The sequence below is a fragment of the Neopsephotus bourkii genome, unplaced genomic scaffold (genome assembly GCF_033783945.1).
Source record: "Neopsephotus bourkii isolate Nb327-2 ecotype Australia unplaced genomic scaffold, CSIRO-AGI_Nbou_v1 NB_1037, whole genome shotgun sequence".
Lineage (NCBI taxonomy): Eukaryota > Metazoa > Chordata > Aves > Psittaciformes > Psittacidae > Neopsephotus > Neopsephotus bourkii.
The window spans coordinates 3,709,010-3,724,745 of record NW_026901526.1 but is presented as its reverse complement, the minus strand read 5'-3'; the positions used below and the strand labels follow the sequence as shown (position 1 = coordinate 3,724,745).

General features: G+C 35.9%; 1 protein-coding gene across 1 annotated transcript in view; it reads left to right on the top strand.

The window, feature by feature from the left end:
• GRID2 (glutamate ionotropic receptor delta type subunit 2) overlaps positions 1-15,736 on the top strand; it is a 581,701-nt gene that overhangs the window by 73,057 nt on the left and 492,908 nt on the right. The gene's annotated exons all lie outside the window — the stretch shown is intronic.

Genomic DNA, 15,736 nt, shown 5'->3' with positions numbered 1-15,736 from the left:
AAATTTAGGTTTCCAAGTAATAGGATTTAGCTGGGAACCAGTTTGTTGTAATTTTTTCTTTTTCCTTTTTTTTTTTTTTTTCTCTCCTTGCCTGGAGTGTTTAAAGCAGTAAGAATGTGCCAAGGAGTATTAGGTTTTTATAGCAGTGCTATACCACTGGAAACAGGAAACTAACTCAGCAGGCTATCTTTGAGTATTGTGTGCAAGGTTTCTGGACATTTCTTGAATGGGAATTGCGTGGCTAACAATCAAACCGCTTTTGTCATTTGTTTGGAACAGATGGTATCTGCTGCAGTCTCATTACTGTCTTTCAGTTGTATGCATGAAGGAATTCAGTGGGAATTTTGGCCTGTTTAACCTATGTAGATCTGTTTGAGGCATGTGTGAGCTTCCTATCTCTGGTTTCCTACTGAGTCCACGGTTTGGTTGTTTGACTCAAAAAGTTTTTGATAACAAGCCCAGTTATCTCAAATCACATATTTGAATAACCATGAAGTATTTCTACTCATGATATCACATTCCTGACTTTCCCCATGCAACGTGAATTATATTCCCTCTGATTGATATCACTGAAGAGCTTCACTACCACCCTTCCTACATCTCTTCTTTCTATGAAAGTTTCCACATCTCAGAATCACGTGAAGGCTTTGAACAACTTTTGTCCAACCTCTGCCACATTTGCGTATTAATATCCATTATAATCTACTTTATTCTAGCTGCTTCTTCTGTTTGTGATTCATATTCTTTCTGGAATTTTTATGATAAATTTCAGAACAGAAATTAAGTTTTATATTTAGAACGTGTAGCTCACCATGGAAAGTGCTTTGATTATCCAACTGAGTAATGCAATAATGAAAATTCAGTGTCAGTATTCAGTATTGGTGCTACAAGTTGAATTTTCTGTTGGTTAAACACAATTGTGAAACACATTTTTAAGAAAAAAATATTGTGGGAATAAACAGTGGAGTGGAAGGAAATTTAGTGTTGTGTTGGACTGCTAGTACAATTTATATCTGTGAATTTATTTCCAAAGCAACTGGATAAATTCTTGTCTCACTTCAGCTTTACTTATTCCAGGCACTAATTTCTGAGATTGGCATCTGAGGTAATAACTGTGAGTATAGGATTTTGTGTGCACAGTTCTAGATCTTACTTGTAGCTTTTCATTGCTTGTGTATGAGTTGTTTCCTTTGTTAATATTCTTGGAAATAGAAATAAAATTAAGATAAGTAAACTGAAAGACAAATATCCAACTGAATGCAGCAACCAAAACACTGTTATGAATCTTAATTACTGCTTTTCTTTTACATTTTTCTTCAAAATCAACAAACCATTAAAACAGACAAAAATAGGATCAGGCAGTATTGACAGTGGTTTCTGCTGAGACTGAGTTAATTTTGGCAGTAAAACTACTTTTTTTCAATCTTTGAGAAGACAGCCTTGTGTTTCTTCTCATTATGCGTCATTTCCATTGGACAAGAATCTGAGCCAAGATCCTCAATTTCTCTGTCATGTTCCAGGGAGAGTGAGAATTGGATGCTTAACTTCTGAGGTGATGAATATGGTACCCATCCTAAAAGCAAGAGTGCCTGGAGTTCTTTTATATAGACTGTTTAGGCAAAACCACTTTCCTTCCCCGTCCTTTTTCTTCTTAATCTTTGAAAGAGATGTCTGTGAAAATTTGGTTAGTCTTATCTACAGTGTAGTAAGGATCAGAAAACAAAGAGGGCATTCTGATTTCAGGCATATTCAGTGCACCTGAACTCTAAAATGCTGTTCTCTCTGCATAAGTGTAAGTTTCACTGTCTGAGTGGTAATTAGATTCAGTCTCTTGTAAGGGGTTTGAGGAAGGTAATTTTGTCTTTAATTTCTAGCAGTAACAAGAAGAGCAAAAGGTATAGGAAAACAGTTTTTATGGCAATACAATGTAACAACACTCTGATGAAACAGCTGATCTGCATTTCTGCTTGCTATTGCAGAGTCCAGTGAATGTTACACATTCATTTTAACGATAAATGTAAAAGGGACTACACAAAATTTACCCTTCCTTATGATTTATTTTACAGGTTCATAAATCTGTTTTGATATTATTACTTTGTAGTAAGATATGGGTGTATTGCTGTATTGCCCTTAAAAGAATGTGTGTTAAGATTCAGACAAGGAACTGCTTACTTAATTACTGACAGGGGAAAAAAGACTCAAGAAAATTGATCTCATTTATTGCCAACTAAATTAACATTTAGTGATAAAAAACACAAATTAAAAAACTGCCTCCCACTCTTTCTCAGGTTCAAATTCAGTCCTTCATCTCGGATTCCCCTACCCTCTTCCCCACCCTGAGTGATGCAGGGGGATGAGGGTTAGCGGGGTATCTAGCAGTACCTTGCTCGTTAGTAACCATGAAAAGGTTTTTCCTTATGGAAAACATTTTGTTTCCTAAATGTCTTCCACAGCCTATTAGTTCCTGGAAATCCCCTTCAGAATTTGACATGACAGAGTGTGGAAGCTGTGATGAACTGTCATGATTTTGTATTTGAACTTGAAAAGGATGAATTTGAGCATCATGTTGTTTAATGAAGCAAATCTTTTCCCAACAGGTGTTTCAGATGTTTATCATATCTTGCCTGCTATTTCTGCTTTTGCCTTCTGAGTTCCCTCTAGAAGGGAACGTTTGTGGATTGATCAGTTCCTTTCTTTCACTACCAGCTGTCCTTTTCTTTGGCTCTGCCTTTTATCTCTAAATCAGAATGGCATGAACTAGTTTATATAAGAATGTAAGTTCATATAAGGATATAGCTTTGGAGTCTTGATTTAAAAAAAAAAAAAAAAAACAAGTCCCAAAGAAAGGCTGCCTTTTTTCTCTTTTTTTTTTTTTTTTTAATTTTGCTATTGCAGTTCAAATAGTGGAAACGTTCAGGTTGCCTATTCATAGGATTTTTATTTTTGTTTTACATTTTTCCAAGTAAAACAATTTCTGATGTAGTAGCATTTTCTACTGAAATTCTCTGTTCTTTTTTTAGTTTTGTTTTTTTTCAAATCATCTATTTCTAGTATGAAATTAGATGAGTATTTGAAGAAGTAATAATTTGAAAGTTAGAATTAATCCAGAGCTCTGGATCTAAATTCAGAATTTCATGCTAGTTCAATTTCAAAGAGATAATTAGGCAATCTTTATCTCATATGTCTTAGTCTGACATAGTTTCTGCAAGTCAGTTCATGAAGAAAGTAAATGGTCATTTCGGCTTCATTAGAAAAAAATAACTATACACAATTTTTTATGATCTCCGTATAGGTTGTCAGGTTCTCATGGTGAGAAGACACCATATTTTTTAATTTGAGATCCTTCCACAGACTTCAGTTCAGAATTGTCATCTGTACCCTCTCTGTCTTAAGTGAGCAAGCTTTTACATTTCCTATGCATCAAAGACATTTTAGAGTGTCAACTGTAGACACTATATCAACAGCCTTGATTTGCTTTCCCCCCAGAGAGAAAGTTACCCACTGATTTTTTTTCATGTTGCCTCATAGATCTGAAATGAACTGGCTTAAGTGCCACATAAGCTTACTTACCTTGAAATCCATCCCACTAGTACCCTCTAGCTTCCTGAACTGTTGAAGTTTGATGTTTAATAACCATTAATGTTTAATAGCTATGACCTCAGAATTAACTAGATTCAGTTGTCTTTACCTTATTTTCTATGAGAGCACATTTTAAGCTTGTGTTAAAAACCCAGGACTTGATTTTTATTTTCTGTAACACTGTTGTCATAAATAGAAATATTTTCACCAAAAAGGGAAATCTAGGTGTATTAGGTTACACATACTGCTGTTTGTTTTGTTTTGGTTTTTGTGTTTTGTTTTTTTTTTTAGTATGGTGTTATGACTAATGCTTCACTTTGAAACAAAGCACAAAGGGGAAAACCAGCCTTTTTATTTTCCTGTAGAAGCAGATAGTATGGAAGGTAGTATAGACCAATTGTTTCACTGTTTTCTCTATACAGTTAGTGTAACCTCCCACGCTCCCTAAAGAAGAAAAAAAAAAAAAAGGAAAATCAAAGAAAACCCTCAAACCCTCCCTTCCAAACAAGAAAACAGAAAAAAAAAAAAAAGTCTTCCAAACAAACAGATTATAAAATATGAAAGGCCAGTGTTGATTTACTCTGTATTCTAGGCAGTTACTTCCAGGGGTCACGTCAGTTGTGTCAGTTTTCTGTCTGACAGAATTTTGAGACTTTGAGATTTGGCATTCTTATGCAAAAAGGAATTTCCTTTCTTTCAGCTGCATGACTTGGAAGATCAGAAGTCTTGTGCTAGTGTGGTAAAGAGTTACTTTTATTTCATTCTGTTTTCTTTTTTTCTTCTGTGCCCATGCAATGCAAAACACATGCAGCCTTAGGACTGTCTATATAAATTAGATCAATCTATATTGAGTTCACATACATACTTACTGTATGCTAACTTGTAATGATTAGCTTTTAATCTGTCATTTTCTCCAATATTTTTGTTGAGTTCTAATAGATAAGAAACCTTCTAAAGAAGACCTTTAGAAATGGCTTGAAGGGGTTACTAAATTCTTTTGTCATTGTTCTCCAAGAGGAAAGACAAAGCCTTCTATTAAAATATGTTTAAAACTGACTGTCTTTCTCAAAGTGCCTGTTGTGTGTGTTGTGTATGAACACCCATTTCTGGTCCTATGTACATTTGCTGCTTTTTCCTTGAAGAAAAAAAAAAAAGTGAAAAAGAATATTGCTGTAAAGAACCATGTGATATTAAAGTGCCACTTGGCTCACACTGATTAGGATAAATTAAATATAAAGGTAATCAACCTGAGCGTTTAGCATGTGATATGGAAATCTGTGATTTCCATTGATTGCGGTAAAATTATACATATGCTATTTATGCAATATGCGAATAATGCAAAAATACTTTTTACCACTGGCATTAGTGTATTTTGCAATTAGGCTGTATCTTTAGTCCTAGGAGGGTACAGAGCAGTTCACAAATTAAGACTCTTGTACAGCAACAGCGATTAAATGCATACTTAACTTGAAGCACTTAAACAGTTTCTGTGAAATCAGTGTAATTACAACTGAAAAATTGCATGGGATTTGAGTATGTCAGTACCCGCAGTATACAGCCAGTGCTATCTTGCGTGTACTGGTAATCTCGTTGACACCCAGCTGCCATCGGGGGGAGCTGAGTTGTATGCGCTAGTACTTCTGGTTCTTTGCAAATTAATTGAACACACTCCTTAAAAACTTCTGTCTCTGAGAATGAAGATGTTTCAGTAGTAGTCATCTTGGCTTTTTCATCAGTTTTGCTTCTTTTTGTTAAACTGAAGAATTGGCTTCATGGCTGGCTTCACCAAGATCTTACCCAGCTGTTAATAAACACATGTACATTTTTCAAAGTATGTGTTTTGTTAAATGAATATGAAAAAGTGAAGGGAAAAGGTGTCTTTTCCACTCTACGAAAATAATGAAGTGTGTGGACTTTAGGTTGCTACAATATTGCTCATTCCTGGAGGAATTGCATTCCTTTACAGCAAGTTAAGTAATTGTGCCACATTGATGCTCTCTTGTAATTTTAGAGTGATGTTTTAGTTTAGTTGCAAATCTGTCATTGTAATTCTTGTAAGTTATTTAATTGCTGATATAAAAGCTTCTCTGCTCATGTATGTTTTTCATTTCTTTCAAAAATCATTTTCCTCTTGCAGATAATAATAACTCAGCAGGTAGACAACTTTGAGGTTTAAAACAAGTGCATCTTTAAATAAGGCTAACAAAATTCTAAGAGCAACAAAATGAGTGAAGCTAAGCATTAACTGTAGGAAAATGTAAAGGAATGTCAAAATACCCAGTTGCTGTAGCCACTTAAAGAACTCACTAGACAGCTAAAGAATTAGGAAAGCGAATATCGATCAGAATAAGATACTAAAAACACAAAAGAAGCCTTGTCAAGAATACATTTTACAGAATGTGGTAAAAACAAATGTGCAGAATGCCTTCCGGCCCCCCAGTTCTAAATTGCTTTGAACTGGTGATGGCACTGCTAAAAAGACATCCGTACATGGAAAGTGACAGCTTTCTAAGACACTGATAGAAGAAACAAGTACTGTTTGAACAAAACAGAAAATTGAGCAAAATTGCTAAACCATTTCCTGTATATGAACTCCAGACAGTCCAAACAGTCTGAGTTTGGAGTTAAAAATATTGCTGAAGTATTTTGCTACTCAAATATTGCATCATAAAAACATGAAGTGCCTAAGTATGTCCTTTCTGGTTTGTACTATTGTGACACACAAGCTTGAAATCAAAATTTAAAAATGAAATATTTGAATTTAATATTTTTCTTCCTTGAATTAAAGCTAATTCATTTGACTTTGATACAAACTTTATTTCCAGTTTTGAATATCAATAATGTAAGAAAAAAGTTAAATACAGGCATGTACCCTGTGGGGGGGGGAAATCAAGAGCAAAACTCATTTAACTAATCAAAATTATGTGAAAATTTGGAGCATATTTAATCCTGGTTTTACACTTCGAATGCTTTTCTTGTGATATCTTGTTATGAAAGTACTCCTAGAAAATTCTTTGGAAGAATGATGGAGTGACCTTTCTCAGCTTTTTGCACATTGCACTTATCATTTATAAATTTAAATCAACTGGTCAGAGTTATACCCTTCTGCAAAGGACTGCTGGTCTTAATGTTTATATTGGTGAAGTTATGGGTCATTAAGTATGCTTAATCTTGGATTAGAATCTGAATTTAGGATTTCAGCTACTGAACAGGTATATTGAAGTCTTGGAAACCTGCTAGAATTAAGGTGGTGGTCCGTATCTGAACCATGCTTAACTTCACATGCAGCATTAGACTATAATTAAAACAAAGGTAGGGGTGGTTTGAGAAAACAGCTACTGAAGACTTTTGGTTGTTAATTTTCCTCAGGCTTTCAGAACTAAAGTCTGCTTTTGTAAAGTTAAGACGCCTTCACCTATGATAAAAACTATGGTTGGGGCTGCAGTTAGCAGCAAGATTCCAGCAATTACAGGTAGAAGCACTGTATTTCTTTTTGTGCTGTGCCAGTGCCCTAGATTTTGGATGGTATGAGGATGAGCAATAGCTGACTTCTGCTCTCACTATGTAAGAAAAATATGATGCATTGCTCTGGCTCAAATTTCCAGTTAAAGTAAGGGGTTTGGAAAGTAAGAACTTAAAGATATTGACAACTATGTAGTAAAGGAATACCTACAGGACTACCTCTTGCTGGTTCTGTTGGATGATAAAACTAGAGGTCAGGTTAGGTGTTAGGAAGAAAGAATTGAAAAACTCAGTTTATTGCAGATTTTTTGCAGGGTCTTGGAGAATAACACAAATGACAGAATTTTAATTTTGTTGTCATTTTGGTTCATTGTCATTCTGTTAAGCTTGCATTAGAGTTACAGGAAGAAAAGGCTTAAAACAGTCATGTAGTAGTCATGTAGGATGAAGATGAACATAAAAACAGATTACATAACTTTATTTTGGTGCAGAAGTGTGGACAGTGGACTATGATGAAATACAGAATTATGGTTAGTATCAGAACACAGGAAACCAATGAATGAAGTGCTCTGTTTACTGCAGGACTATCCAAAGCATTGGGTCCCAGTCCTTGTATTGGAGGAACAAGTTTTTATATTTCTAAATCAGGGTTGGAGATTGGGATATTAAAAAAAAAACTAGTAGGCCAGTTTATTGAGTAAACCTGGAGCAATGTAAGCATGGTGTGGTGAAAGTGTGGTCTGGAGAACTCCAGTTAAAGCCAAAGTTATAGTTAAGACTAGAAGAGCATATGTTTATGGACCCAGTGAGTATTTCAGGAAAGAGTAATGTTCCACTAAGCAAATGTGGAATAAAAAACATGTCCTCATTAATTTTTTCTTCTAGAAGCCAGCATCTCCCCAAGCAGAGGTAAGCATTTGAACTCTAATGATGACTCGGTAGAAGATTAAATAGTACCTAAAGACTGATTAAAAGGTAGATAACTAAGTAGTTCAGTACAGTGGTCGAACCAAAAATGCATTAATTCTACCTTAAAAAAAAGTATGATTGTAAGCCTAGAACTTGGATATAGACCTGAAGAAACTTAAGAGACAAGTGACTGTTTCGACTCCCCCATGAAAAACAATATTATGCACGTACTGTTAAGGTACACCTTAACATAATACACTTCATGTCTTGCAACTGTATCACTTTTTAACTGTACGTGTTAGCATTCATCATCAGGTGTATGCCAGAAAAGGAGTGGAGAAAAGATTGATGCTGCATTATATATAAGTAGCAAGGGCGACATAAACAGAAGTGAAGGTGCAAGCTGAGAGTTTGTGCTTTAAGCCAGTATACTTGGAAGAAGACCCCAGTGTATGAAGACAATTGTTCACAATTGTTCTTTGCACAGTGCCTTAGCAGCAAATGCGGTGGGATATTTTTTTTTTTTTTTGTCAATTAAAAAATGAAAAATGTTGCTATAGTTGCCAGACCTTTGATCACTCTTCACTGTGATCATTTCTGGGCTCACAGAGCTCCTACACAGATGGTAAAATAGGCTGGTGTAGTATGTCTCTGAAATGACATTTCTCATGGTAGAAAGAAGCACGATGTGCCTCTGTGAGGGATATCTGCATTGCTATCGTGAAGTGTTAGTTTACAGGTAATGCTTTGGACCTCTTTTTTTTCTTCTTTGGGAATTGGTGTACACATAGGAAGGGAAAATATAAACCAGCATTGTCTGAAGGGGTATGATTTAAATAGAGACATTGTAAGTTACAAGCATTACATCTGTCTTTCTTGGCAAGAGAACTGAGAACCTGGAACGAGAATGTTTTCAAACTATGGGAATTCATTTCAGAACAAGGTCAGAGACATAAAGGCAAATTACATGGGCTAGTCTGAACATTATTTTTCATTAAAAATCAGTGCCCAAGCTTACTGTTAGATGCATTATTACGACCATATGTTAGGACTAAAGAAAAACAAAATGCATTTGGAAGATGCCATTGATCTTTAATGAGCATGCTGTCTGTGACTTAATGAAGCATACAGCTTGTCCAGCTCATGAAGTAGAAGGGATTTTCACTGGGGACATGTTGACATGGCAAATGCTTGGTATGTTTTAGCCTTCACATTGTCATTTTTACAGTATGGTTTCCTGCAGCACTGAAGATGCTTCGACCTTTATAATGCAGCAAAACAACAACTGGAAGTTGAAAAGAATTTCCAGTGAAAGGAAGAATTGACTCACTGTGGCTGTATTGCCTGTTTGATAATTCATTTTAAACTGAATTTAATTCTTGTTGTGTGAGAATGAGGTATAATTGCTAATCTTGTGTGTAACATAATGGTATAATCTCTTCATGCTATAATCTTTTTAAAAATGATTTCTTCTAGAATGAGGGGTGCCAAAATGCATGTGGAATCTGGAAGTTGGTATTTAGGTTTATCAAGTTTTTGAATAATTCAATGTCATTGAATTCAGGAAGTTCAATTTCCAGAATTTCTAGAATTCCAGAATTCATACAGATTTCACTGTGAATGATCAAGCACATGGAACATGTCTAAAAGAGAAAAAGCTGCAATTGTTTGAGTATTTACATTGCAAAATAAATACAGGATTGTCTTGAAGGCCAGCTTGGCTGCTCCTGTTCCTTGCTGCTCACAGACAAGGGTGAGAGAACTGATATGCTGTGGGCCCTGGAGGGAGTGGACATCAGGGTAAGAAAACACTGAAATAATGACCAAAAATGGAAAACCAAGAGTTTTACACTTTGTGTTTGGGGGTTCAGCAGCCTGTTGCTTTTGGCAGTGAGAGGTTGGGAAGTGCAGGACTCTCTCTTGGCCCTACACAGGCATTTCATGGTATTTCAGGTATCTTGCACCTTTTTGCATCTCAGCCAATACACAGAGTAAACAGACCTTTGGCAGAAGCTATTAGAAGTATTCCTAAATTTTTTCATTGTCTTTAAGTATTTCATCTGTAAACATATAATCCACAGTAAAAGTGCCTTAGGGAACTGAAATTGCATTCAAGCACATAGAATTGTTAAGCATCTTTTCTTTAGTAGGCACAGAAGTGCCTGAGACATCCTATATCTTTGCTAATACAATGTTTCCAGCAGCTTAAAATTTTTTATGTATGTGTGTGTGTGTATATATATATATATATGCATTTCTGTTCCCTTCCCTTTCCCCACTACTTAATTTAAGTCACCTACTTCTTCAACATTAAATTTTTGGGAGTTGCACAATGTGTTTGGCTTAATCATCATATTAATCATGAGGTTGAGTATGCAGCCTTTCAGACAAGTCTCAATTTTTTTCCAACCTAATGTCAAAACCCTGAAAATTATGAAAAGAACTGACAAAAAAGCAGAACTCACTTGTAAGCAACATACAAGTGTCATTCATTTTAGGCATTATTTATGACAGCAGGCAGTCCCTTTCTGAAGAGGTGCTGTATTAAGAATTCATTCCTTTATATTGGTAGATCAGAAAAATTAATACAACATATTGTGCGATATATATTCAGTTAGTATAAAAAATCATCACTGAAATGACTACCAAGGCTAAGTACTGTTTTCAAAACCAGGAGGTCTTATAGGTGTGTAAGACAAATTGAAAGTGAAATCCAAACCCCTAAGCCACTGCAAACTGTTCTTAGCCTTACTATAAACTCAAGCAAAGGGACTATTCATGTATGTCAAGCTGGGCATATGCATAATTCCTTTTGCAGACTCAAGGCCTAAATTTGTTACTTTAAATAGCACTGGCCTGTTTTACATGCACAGATTAAATTGACTCTTTCTTCGAATCCCCACACAACAGGAGGTTGAGCGACTCCGTGCAGTCCAGGTGCATAAGTTGCCTCAAAGTAGTCTCTTCTGTGAAGCAGGAAAATAGAATTGATGATAGGCAAGAACTGGTAAAGGGAGTTAAAAAATTAAACATTATAAACGTGCTTGGAAAAATACCTTCTAGATTTTAAAACATGTTTTGATGTTTGAAAAACAGATGCCAGTAATCTGAAAATCAAAGGTTTGACCTCCAGTTGCAGAGAAACTCCAGCTCCCATTGACATTTGCATCTCTTCTCACCCTATTAAAAAGTAGCCTATAGTCAAATCATTACCTGCTCCTATAATTTGTACATACAGATATTAATACAAGTCCTTTTAATGTTTTTATTTTTGAAAAAAAAAGGAAAAACTGTGTCCTATTTTTCTTGTTGCCTTAATCACTGGCACATCATGTTAATCTCATGTTTGTTCAACTGTCACCTAAATACCTGAGCCGTTTTACCTCACTTCAGGGTAACATTGTATCTGACAACTTAAAGGTCAAATGGCTAACTTACAGGGATGCTCATTATGTCCCTTTAGCTATGGGTCATTGCAAATATTTGGAAAAGCTGTTTGCAGCCCAAGGAACTGTTAATAATATTCAAGTACAATGTGTTTAGAAGAGGGCAAGAATGTGATACCATTTTGCTGGGGGAGAACTGTGTTGAATATAAGTGGTGGGCCTTGGCAAAACTCCTGCTGGAGAGGCCAAGGGTTCTGCGTTGCCTTCTAGTATTTATATCAGAGGTTGTGGTGGTACGGTGGTGAGGGTGAGGCTAGCTCAGTTTCATGATGTGGTTTTGGATCACTCAGCTTCAGAAGCTTTGAAGCAAACAAATCTGTAAGTCTGGCTGTACAGGTGCTTTTTAATGCTTACAACTTAAAAATAGTTTGAGCTTACTGCTAAACTCTTTTAGAAATATCTGCATGGAAGGAGCTGCCCTTTGCATGTTAAATGCAGTGTGGCCACTTCTCTCCATTACCTTCTGTATGGGGTGATGCAGACACGGAACCCCAATTTGGCTTGGTTTTGCCCATTTATTTTTGATTTTGTTTTGTTTTTTTTTTTTTTTTTGGGTTTTGGTTTTGTGTTTTGTGTTGTTTTTTCTTTTTCCCACTGCTGTCCTTTTATGCAGAGTCTGACACAGGAAAGGCTTTCCTCCTGTAGAGGAGAGGCACGGAAGAGTATTGCTGCACTTGGTATACATCGTCTGCATAGCTTCTGAAAGGATGAATCACAATCAAACATTCATATTGACTGTTGATGTGTTACACTGTCCTTGTGATACCGTGGATTCTCTTAAGTTAATGAAAGATGAAGAGAGGAATGCCAGGATTTCCTTGGATCTCAATCCTGTATATATATGTGTATGTGCCTCTCTGTTATGGTGATGGGCTCTTTGAAGTCATATTCCATATATAGCTATCATCTTTGTATAAACCGGTGCTGACTTAGTTTCTGACTGGATGCTGCTCTTCTGCTAAAATCTACTAAAATGAATAATTATCAAATTTCAAAACTTGCCATTATTTTGAAAACATTTTGAGACTGAAAAAGAAAAGGTGCTTGAGAACACCTAGTAATGTTACGGCTGTGTGTAATTTTTTTATATCACAAAAATCATCTCACTGTTTAGAATTGAAACTATTTAAAGCCACATAACATTTTGTAGATGTGTTGAAATAACTGTCAGACAGAATCTATGCAGATTAAGCTTCTCAATGGTAATGTGTAATTTTGGCAGTGATCCTGGTTATCAGTAAACTTGCAAGTCACTTGCAATTAGTTAGCAATTCTGCACAGTCCTCATCATTGGTCTGTTCCACACACAAGCCTCAGTCCAGTTCTGTGACCAGAAATTTGAACATTGTCCTGTTTTTCTAACATGATGAATAAATGAACCTGATTTCATCCACTGTCAAACAGGTACACTTGCATTTTTTAACACATATTGAAGCTTCAAAGCTTCAGGCTTTGAAAATAAAGCTCGGCACAAGACCGCAGTTCTGACTAGCTCATTGGAACAGACCACGATACGTAGATAATATTGTTTTCTTACTGTAGTGTTATCGCTGTGCTTAGGTTTTACACAAATAATAAGGTGAGTCCTGCCCTAAGGAGCTTGTGATCTTATTAACTATACTAAATCTTAGTAACAGGGTGGTAGGAGGTCCATTTGGCAATGAAGAACTAACTCGAAAAATATAGCAATAACTGTGTTAGCCAAACCTTATAGAGCCAGCCATGCAAAGAAAGGGAAATTATATATAATATAATTAACTACTCCACACAATACTTACCTTGAAGCTCTTTTTTTTTTTTTTTTTTTAAGTCATACTGTGGCTTGAAGGATCATGATGTAAGCTAGTATAGCTTTCTGAGGCATAATTTAAGCAATTTAAATTTGATAACACAGTTGTGAATTGTGGGGCATTTACCACCTTTCTCCATCTGTATTATATCTGGAAATGGATAATGCAATTCAAAAGGATGTTTTGACTTTATCGGTTTTATTTCCACATTGAAAATTGTTTTGATTGTTTTGCAGGGAAGAGAAAAAAGCTTGATAGTGTACAACGCTTTGTATTCCTTAGAGAAAAGAATCACCAAAAGCAAAGAAAGAAATAATTGGGCAAAGGTTGTCTGCCTTTGAATCATACATAAACTGTCTTGCTATTTCCAGAAAAAAGCAAACTGACAATTTTACAGTAAATACAGTGAAAGCTTTGTCATTAAAGCTTATCACTGTTCTATAGTATGATGGAGACATTAGATTCCTGTCTCATCATCATAATACCAGAAAGTAACTATTCTAGTCTGACATACCATTCTGAGAATGGATTAGCAGCATTTCTTTTAGACTGCATTGTGACTGTTTTGCCAAAAAAAAGGCATTTTGGTTTAGTTTGGATGCAAGCCATTTGTCTTCTATGTTAATGTCACAAATCAGCAAAACCCACCTGAACTTTACTTACATAGTTAAAAATCCCAGACCGCATATATTTTTTTTAAGAGAAGTCTGCAAAATTTCTCTCATTTTGACCCATCTTTGTCTCCCCTTATTTAGGAAACAAAGCCTTTATCATACACTTCTTGTGGTGCTGTTTATCTATTGTTTATTGCTTGGGTTTTCCCCTTCTGTCTTTTATTTCATCCTGTATCTACTGATCTTATACTTTTTTTTGTGTCACCACTGTTCTTTTATGAAGACATTTTTTAATATTTTTATGCTGATGAGAAATGAAGCCAGGCTTAAGGTTCTATAAAAAATGTTATTATTCTTACATGTAATATAAAAACATAGAATTAGTATTTTAAATGAAAGTTAAATTTAGAAATAACTTTGCTCTGCTGTTGGTTGGGCCAGTGGAGCATGTGTATGTCACAAAATCATATTCTCCGTCTCCTTAGGGAAGCATTGGAAAGGCAGCTGTTTTAAACATACTTGAGAATATTGTCCCTTCCTTCCCATGGACTATTGCTAGCCAAATCGTTCTTTGAAGGTGGAGGGTGGCAATAGCTGAAGCTGTAGCTTGCTTCTTGCTGATGAAATAACAGCAAATTTGGCACACTTCACATCAGAATCATATTAAAGCATATACTTAATAGCAGCTCACAGTAGTTACAACAAAGCCCCCTAATCAACCAAAATGTCAGTGTAAGGTGCAGAACTAATTTCGTCCTGAGAACCAAAAGGCCATCCCCCAATAAAACCTACGTAATCTCTGCAGTATTTGAAGCAGGTGCAGAGAATTATTGTTGTTGTGTAGGTGGAGAGTGTGAAGCATGGGGGAGAGCATGTGATTTACCTGGCATCTCACAGCAGCCAGCACTTCCAACTGCAGACATGCTGAGGAGTCCTTTCCCACACAGTAAACAGCAACTCTGACTTTGAATCAAATGGGAGGAGCCTGGTATTGCCAAAAAATATGATCTTGTGGAAGTTGCGAGTGGGAAAGTGGCAATAATGTATGCTGTAGTACATGGCTTACTCAGGTTTAAAAGAAACATGTTAGAAATCAAATAAGGAAAACTAGTAAAGTGTATTCTTTTTCTCAGCATACACTTTTAGTAAAGTGGGTTTGCAAGGTCACTGCAAAAGTAGCATCACTTCACAGCCTAAACAGGAAGTGACCTCTGCCACCTTTTATCAAAAGCTCACCTTAGGAATCCCAGGCACTTTAATGTCCTTAACAGTTCATAATATAATCAATGAAATTTGGTCTTTTTTCCCCCTTTTTGGTAGCTGGAGGGTGACATATGGTTGTTCAACTAGAATGTGGCAAGTTAATCTGGGACCTAAGACAAACAAGCAAAAGAAAATGTGTATATTGCTGGCAGCATCCCATAAAAGTGGTAGCCATGAGCATTTAGTTACGGGTTTTTCTCATATAAGTAATGCATAACGTACGGTAGCTCTCACTAAAGCCAATGAAAGCATGAAGAGACACTGCTAGAAAAGATTAAGTAATTTGCTGCAAGGAATGGAGCTTCTGAAGAAGCAAATGTCTAGAGTAGGTAATGATAATCTATTTGCATTCTCTATGATGCATTTTAATCTTCAAAGATTGGTTTATAACCTGTAGTCTGGTCTTCAATGACCTTTCAGCCTTATTTTTGTCTCTCTCAGCATTTTGAGCTGCTTTTTCATTTTTTTATTGGTACTGCTAAGTTGGTAGAGATCAGTGTTGTTTACTACTTGCATTTTAAGCTGGGCATTTCCAAATGGCTGCAAGGGCTACAGCATCTTAAAGTCTGGGGAAGAAAAACATATTAAAGACTGCACACTTCTAATTTTGCTCATTCTCAATCTTTTTATATGGGAAATTACACAGCCCCTTCAAAAGCAGCCTATTCTCAGC